The sequence below is a fragment of the Pinus tabuliformis genome, chromosome 1_1, assembly GCF_031772625.1.
Source record: "Pinus tabuliformis cultivar Carrire ecotype Pingquan chromosome 1_1, CPIR1, whole genome shotgun sequence".
NCBI lineage: Eukaryota > Viridiplantae > Streptophyta > Pinopsida > Pinales > Pinaceae > Pinus > Pinus tabuliformis.
The window spans coordinates 213,334,802-213,343,339 of NC_142297.1; positions in this window are offsets into that span (position 1 = coordinate 213,334,802).

The following is an 8,538-nucleotide window of genomic DNA, read 5'->3' on the forward strand; positions in this document are numbered from 1 at the left end:
CACACAATCCTCATTGGCATTACTCAATCCATTGATTGTGCAAGATCTCATGCACAACTATAGTCACAACTGATAGCAATCTCAACCTCTAACACCTGTCTCCACTGAACTGTCCATGCACTGAGTTAACTGATGTATTCTTTAGTTTCTTTATGAGTTAATAATTAGTGAATTAATTAACAATTAATTCACATCACTCATCACTTATTTTTCAATACAACTAGTTTAACCAAGTCAAACTGAACACAACTCCATCAACTCCTCAATCAACTCCACCAAACTCAACCACATGATTTCTAACTGAAGTCCATCATGCAATAGCTCAATTGACCCATAAGAAAAGCGTATTTACTTCTAACAGCTGCATGTGCCACATCTGTAGCTCAAACTGAAGTGCTCCAATAGGATAAGATAATGTTTACAGTCTAATTATTATTATGAGCTAATAATATTCGACTGTTCTATTTTTAGCCTGGCAGTCTAAAATAGAAACCGCCCATATGTCTAAAAATAGAAGTCCATCTATTTTTACCAACATGACCAATCATCCACAAATAGCATCCTGCAACTCATAGACCATGATCCATATGTCTAAAATAGACATAGTCTAAAAATAGACTTTGCGCCAAAAATAGCCTGCGGGCCCACTTAGTGAAGGCGACTTCTTTCCACTAAGCTCCATCTTCTTGTTGCATTATCAACAATATCTGTTTATTTCTATGCGTGCACTTGTATGTATGCTTATGAATGAGAATATTCTAAGTAATTAACGAACAAACCCTAATTAGGGAAGACTTGGGTAATTTACACTGGTCGCACTGCGGCTGGAGCTGCGCGAAGACAGTCCCACAGAACGCAAGGAGCTTGCTGGTGTGTGTAATAAGCGCGAGGGTTGAATCGGGTACAGATCTCCCATATCAGACACTCCCAGGGTGCGGAAACCTAGTTCCAGCACCCTCCCATACTACCTCAGGTGAGACCTCAGTCCGCGCTTCGTGCACTGTTGCTGAAAGGGCAGGTAGTACCGGGATTTGCTTGGCTAAACTCACTGTTGAACATGGGTCAGGCCCCACATAGCCAACAAATGGTTCCGTTGTCGGGACTGGGATCTTCCTAAGGGATGTCTGAGGTTGGGCAACTAGAACCCAACAAAGAAGGAAATTGAAGAGTGGCTAGACCAGAAGATTCACGGGTTCGCGACACAGGAAAACAGAAATCCATAGGTATCGGAGAAAAGGTGGTTGGATCGGTACGTGTATATGGAAATCCACGAAATTTTCTTTGCATCCTTTCCTTCTGAACTATATGAGTGGATCGCGAGGTTAGCTGACAGCCACGGAAGGTATAGACTCAACCAACCAATAGTGTGGACCCCATAATTGGTGCACAGATTAGAAGCATCCGAAGACAAGATTGCGTGGGCTATGCATCATTGGCTCGATCGAATAATAGGGGGATTTATCACTGAGTTTGCAGTGGATACGACCGTGAGCTACAATGAGGTAGAGCGATGTTTCCTCAAAGGACCGCGAGGTAAGTATATTATATCTTTGAATACCTGGATTAAGATGTTGTTATGTAAAAAACAGGTTATGCGAATACATTGATGTTTGGAACAACGCTGAGCGGGAAGATCTACAAAGGTAGCGGGGAATTAGGAAACAGTCCATTAATTTCACCTTCATGAGAGAGCGAGGAAGAGCTCGCTTGGGTTTCTCTGAGAAGTGCGGTTAGCTTGAAAAGGCAGTGCATTCCGCAGTTACCACCTCTACCCATGCCACCGCCCGTTTCGCCTCCATCTCCACCCACTCCACCTCCACCACCCCCATAGTTCAGCATGGAAAGCGCGATCAAACTACCTGTATTCGGAGGAGTAGGGAATGAAGATCCGGACCAGTTCTGGTTCGTGGTGAGAACAGTATGGGAAGCGCAAGGGGTTACTGATGATAATATTAAGAAAGCTACATTGGTGAGCGTGCTGCAGGATCACGCATTGATGTGGTATATCAAGCACTCTAACGACCACCCAAATGCAGGGATAGCAGAAATCCAAAATGCGTTGAACAGAGAGTTTAGCCTGCCGAAATCTGAAACGCAGTCAATCATCGGATTCAAAGAAATGACGATGCTTCCAGGCGAGACCCCCTGGGATCTGGATCAATGGCTGAAGAGTACGATCCATGAGGCTAATTTGACACTAATGGATGCGCAGCACCGTGCATGGTTTGTGGAATCTCTGACACCGCACCTGAGGATGGCGCTGTCACAACAGAAGCTTTCAACCCAGGACGAAGCGTTAGAAATGGCAATGAGGTTGCATGACACCCCGATACAAGATCCTGGGTTAGGAGTTCAACAAATCCACGCGCAACTACAGAATCTATGCTTGGAGATGCAGCGCTTGAAGCAGGATAGGGCACCGCAGCCAGAGGCATGCGAGGAAGTATGGTGCATAAAATGCAAAGGTCAGGGGCATGATAAGGATCATTGTCCTGTATTCGTGAACTACTTAGCGGCAGGATGACCTATGCCGCTAAGACCTGAGGCACAAGCAAGGCCCAACGTGGCGCCTGCACTATGGTGCGCGATCTGCCAGATAGGGGGAAAACATAATATGGACAATTGTCATTTATTGCAGAAGTATACATAGATGTCGTAACAACTGTTCTGTAATTTTTGCTGGTTAGTAGGCCACGACGAGCGCACTTGTCACAGCTACGAGCTAATGATGGATCGGACCCCAGCCTATCGAATGCAGACAGAGACGCAAGCCCTCGACCTAGCGGTAGGGATGGTCCGCACTGGATTTTAGGGGCGAGGTCGAGGACAAGGAGGAATGAGACTAGGAAGGGGTCTTGAACAGCTAATTTGTTACAATTGTGGGGGATCAGGGCACTATGCTCGTGATTGCACCAACCCGACAAGGATATTTTGTTCGTACTATGCTCAGTTTGATCATGAAACAATAGATTGTCCTACGTTAATCACGCAGATGTGCGAGAAAGGGGTACTTAAGCCTCCTTCGACTCAAAATATCCAAATGATGAGGTCTGAACCGCGTGAAGAAGACCTGAACGTGAACATGATGCTCAGGAGCGGTGCGACCACAGGGGAAGATAAGGGAAAGAAGCCCGAGGAAGATACATGGGTTTGCAAGGCTCCTGCAAAGGAGCCTAAGTTTGACTTAGAACACGCAAAGGAGACATTTATAGAAGCCAAGAAGAGCTTCACGGAGGCCTCCACTTTAGGTAGTAAGGATCAATCAGAACCAAGAATGGATCCTTCCATGCTTACTACCTTTCTGGAGACATGCATGACAATAAGGCAGTTAAGGGACTACAAGAGCTGATCACTAGGTGCACGGGGTCGGGAGAACCATGGGTAGTCCAAAAATTGGGAAAGCATGCATTACGCACTAGGAGGGAAATGAGATTGACGACGCAGATTGGTGAATACGAAATGGATTAGGTAATCCTGGACCTGGGGTCGGATGCGAATGTATTACCAAAGCAGACATGGGAACGCATGGGCAGGCCCACATTGCAGTGGTCCGCTATTCAACTACAGATGGTGAACCAACAGAATATTGTGCCCATGGGAAGGTTGTAAGGAGTAAAAGTTGATATCGAAGGCACGAGCACAAAAACGAACGTTGAAGTGATAGAGATTGTCAATGACAACAATCCCTATCCCGTGTTGTTAGGAATAGACTGGGCGACTAATATGAATGGAGTCATCAACTTGAAGAAGAGGAAGATGATATTTGAAAAAAAATCACTACCCGTAGTAGTCTCGCTGGACCCAGCTGAAGGTGCACGCTACACGGAACCAGTACGTGACGAGGAAAGAAACAATGAGCTGGATTGTATTTACCAGATAATGATGCGAGACCAGGATCGGGTGAATTCGACTATAGATAGAAGAATCTCGTGGGAGTGCGACAGTTCTTGCACTTCGGATTCAGACGAGGAAGTAGAACGCTGGCAGAACCGGTTGCACGAGGTGATGACGTTAAATTGCAATATGCTGATTAGATCACTGCGCTGCGTGATGACAGAGGCAAGGGAACTGCCAATATATGATGGAGTGACCACGGTGGATGAATTCCTAGACAAATTTGAAAGCACAGTACTGGAACAGTAGCGCTACGGTGCGCTAGCATGGGCACTGTGCGCAACACCCACATGATGGTGGAGTACACTTCAAAAGACCATTGTGAATTGGCGCGAATGTAGAAGGCAAATGTGCTTACGGTTTGGAAACCCACAGTGTCAAACAAGAATTGGCCAGCCGAAAAAAAGCAGCTTGCACACTCACTTGGGTTGATGGGTGTAGACGAGGGCTATGCAGTCCACACCAACACACCCTAAACTAAGGATCGACAATTGGAACCAGCCGCAGTAGCAGGGAAAGCGGCACGCGCCACGATCGTTCTGCACAAAAGCATTCAAGAAAGGATGCGGGATCCTGAACAGGGTTCTCCAGGCCAGACGAGTTGATTGGGACCTGCGCGTACCAGCGGTCCGATGGGCCTCTCAGGCCATGTACAAGAATTTGAGCACGACGATGATCCCAAGGAGGACGGGCAGAGTCAATGCCATAATTTTGGGAGGAAGGAATCCTCACATGGTTGGACCAATGCGCAGGAACCAGGAAAAATGAATTATGCAACCACACGAAGTCGAACCTATGCAGATTCAGGGAGCCATTCGACGGGGGAACCTTAAGCTTTGCGCACTCATGGATCGGATACGATTGAGGAAGAAAAGTATGGTAAGTGTTGAGTCTTGAAAATGTCATTCATTTCCATTACACTTTCACTATTATGTCCATTATATCACCTCCATTTCACTACTATGTCACCACATTCATCCCACTTTCATTATCATTGGGCCACACTTATGTTTTTCCAATCTTTATTAATTCTAAGCCTCTTAAGTGAATTTGTGGTTAAAAATTAGAAAATAACGTGCATATGCTTATACCTAACAAATGGGTTGAGATTGTTGACATGTGTAGGTTGAAAGGAGGCTTCTAGAAGACCCTTATGTGGCACTCTAAGGCCAAATTCGAATTTGAGTGGAAAGAATCATGGGATCATGAGGATATGTTTCACATCTCCTAATTGTATTGTAACTCTAAGAAGACATGTGTCTTATTAGTTCCTATTTTGATTAGGACTCTAGAGGTAGAGGGAGAGATTCATGGACTCTCATTAATGAGATGGCTTCTCATCTTTTTGTATAAATAGGAGATCTCTCTCCTTCATTTGTTAGCTAAAAGTTTGGAGTTCTTAAGTCTTTTTAGCTTGCGAGTTTGTAGTTCTTCCTTGATGGCTTTTGAAAGCTTTGGAGAGCTTTGTTGTACTTTGTCATTTTGAAGAATTTGAATAAAGCTTTGATGTTCTCAACATGGAAGGAGATGTGAAGTAGATGTCATGGAGCATATTAGAATGTAAGGTAGAGTGGATTTCATTTTGTAAATTTTGCTTTGATTTCATTATGTCATTTAATTGCTTTCAAGTTTGATAGATTAGATTTTTCATTCATGCAATTTTAATTCATGCAAGTGTGTTCAACCGGTTGATTGTAGATTAGTAATGCACATAGTTTTTTAATGACTAATGACATGATGGAATCATCTTGTCCTTCTGCTGATTTATTTTCTGAGTTCTAATTCCAGCATTGTTATTTCTTTCAGTTTTGTTTTGCTCATTTACTTTCATGCAAATTTATATATCATATTACTCCATTTGTTTATGATTACCTTCCTATAGCCAAGCGACTCAAATAGTGAGGAATCAGAATATTATTTGAGGTAATATGATTTAGTTTACTTTTCTGCAAGTTAGTGATTAGATTACTCATGTCATTTTCGGTTACCTCCTATAGCCAGGGCGAGTCGAAAGGTTGAAGTATGAATGCGTAGTTTGATCTTAGTTTCATTTTATGCAATTTAGATATCAGATTACTCAATTTGTTTATGATTGCCTCCTATAGCCGGAGCGAGTCGAAAGGTGAGGGGTCAGAATATGGGTTGATGTAATATGATTTAGTTTACTTTGCTTACAGTTTTTGAATTGCTTTAAGTTCAGTTTTTTTTTTATACAGCAGCAAGGATACTGGGTTTCATAGTCACTAGCTCATTGATTGGTTGTTGCATTCCACTTTGATTGAAGTAGCTGCATATTTACACTTTTGTTTAAGTACTAATTCCATCAATAACATGTTTTAAGATCTTTTGAAGTGATAAGTTTTGGAAGTTACCATTAGGGACATAGGCCTTGTCTTGAAATCGCTATCCATACTTGTCCTTTAAAAGTATCCTTAAGACCTTAGAATAGGATTTCCATTTGCATTAGACACTTTAGGAAACCAACAAAAACAAAACCCCAAAACAAAATAAAATCTATAAAACAACGAAGTAAGAAAAAGGTTAACTAAGCACATATGGTGCACCACACTTCATCAGTTTACGATACCCGAATTGATAATTTATGTAGAGTAATTTAAGACATTAAATTGACTAGACATTTTGGCGCCGTTGCCGGGGAAGTGTAATTAGGAGACCTTATTTCTTACATCTAAAAAAATTAATAATTCTTGAGTATGCTCTCCTCTTGCACTTTGTGTGATCTGGAGGATCAGAAAAATGATTGTTATGTAAAAAAAAATTAATAATTCTTGGGTATGCTCTCCTTCTGCACTTTGTGTGATCTGGAGGATCAGAAAAAGAATTGTTCTGTAAAAAAAAAAAAGGAGACAAAAAAAACTTCATCATTTCGTTTGATTCAAAAAAAATAAAAAATAAAAAAATGGAACTCAACTGCTTTGATAGGTTCAAATTGTCCAAAATTGACTGGTTATGGTTTGTAGTGGTCCCCAAAACACTATATCCTGTTTTAATAAGGTTTTGCAACTTAGCTGCGGAAAGTGCCCTGATTCCGCAGCTAGTTGAGAATTCCGCAGTTGTTTCAAGGTTTAGCAGGTTACAAGCGTCTAATGAAAAAACCGACCACATGGGCATCTCCAGAATTGTCCCGACATGGATCTTATCCTAGTCACCCAGCTCAGATCGATAAAAAAAACTAGCCTAAAACCTCAGTCAAAGTCCTGATTTTAGCATGTTTTTCTTGAAGTCTTTGCTGTCTGAAATTGAAAATCATTAATCCTTATTATAAAAATTTAAAATTTCAGAGAAAAAAAGAAAAGAAAAATAATCTATGGCTATCTTGAATCCTAGCTTTCACTGTGGCTTCAACAAGAAAATCTGCCTCCCTGTTCAAGCTTTGGCCTTAAAACGAACCTGCAAAAGCATTACGTCTCCTTTAGTTGTTTTTATGTCTCTTGTAAACAACAACAGCAAATCAATTCTTTCATCTCTTTGTAGGCTCTGAAATTAGAGAGAGAGCAGCAGTATGCAACAACATTGCGTACTGTTTATCCCTGTGCATGCGTTTTTTGGTTTGTTTGTTGTGTAGACAAAAATTAGCAGAAATCTAATGATCATAACAAGGGAGACCACCCAATTCCTGGAAAATCCATTCTTGAATACACGACTCCTGTGATCTTTATTGATGATATCTTTGCCCTGTAATACACTCCACAACAGTTTCATGTCCACTTTGTATGGATCCCCCATGCTGCCAATAAGTCAAATCAATGCATCGCTGACCTTGCAATATGATTTCCATGGCTTCAACATGTCAATTGTTCCCAGTCCAACGAATTTAATTCAACATCACAAACCCCATGCGAAGTCTCTCAGTCATGGTTTTGTTCAGCGATTCCCCACTCTTCTTTATGAAATGGCTTCGTGACTCTTCAAATAGTGTGTTCTTTATTGGTGTGTCTTTCCTGTGGTTGGATTGGAATTTCTTGTCTCCCACATAGATTTCCAATAAGGATCAACAATGTGCACACTACCACTGTCAAACAAAGATGTATTGTCTTACCACTAATTCGAAAATTCTACAGGCCGAATGCAGAACAGTAAAACTCAGAAAAACGTAAAACACAGAAAAACGTCAAACTTTGAGAGCACGATTTGGCCAAAAAATGAAACATGGGTTTTTTTGCCAATGGGGTCAATTAGATAACCCAGAAACCGTTTCAAGAAATGCATGGCGATTTAAGAGAAATTCTCGGTTCTTTGGAGTCTTTTTTTTGCCGCCGAGTGAAGAAAAATGGAATTTAAATTAATTAACTGATAGTTTGATGTGTGATTCAATTCGGCGTGCCTGAGGAAGGGAATTCTAATTGGGAATCAAGTGTATGCTGGCATCTAAAACCTGATTACACGCCTTCCATATTAATAAACTCACACCTGTTTAGAGACGTATCCCAATTGAACACGACTCTCTATCATTAAGCCCCATGAAGTCGCTACCACCCGTCTGTACCTGTTCCATTACTTCCGGTTAAATGTTGGGAGAAAATGGAACAGGGAAGACAATGTTTATATGCATGTTGAAACCAGATCTTGTAGACAGTGCAGATGTGGAGAATCCTGAATCCAATTTGTCATACAAACCGTAGA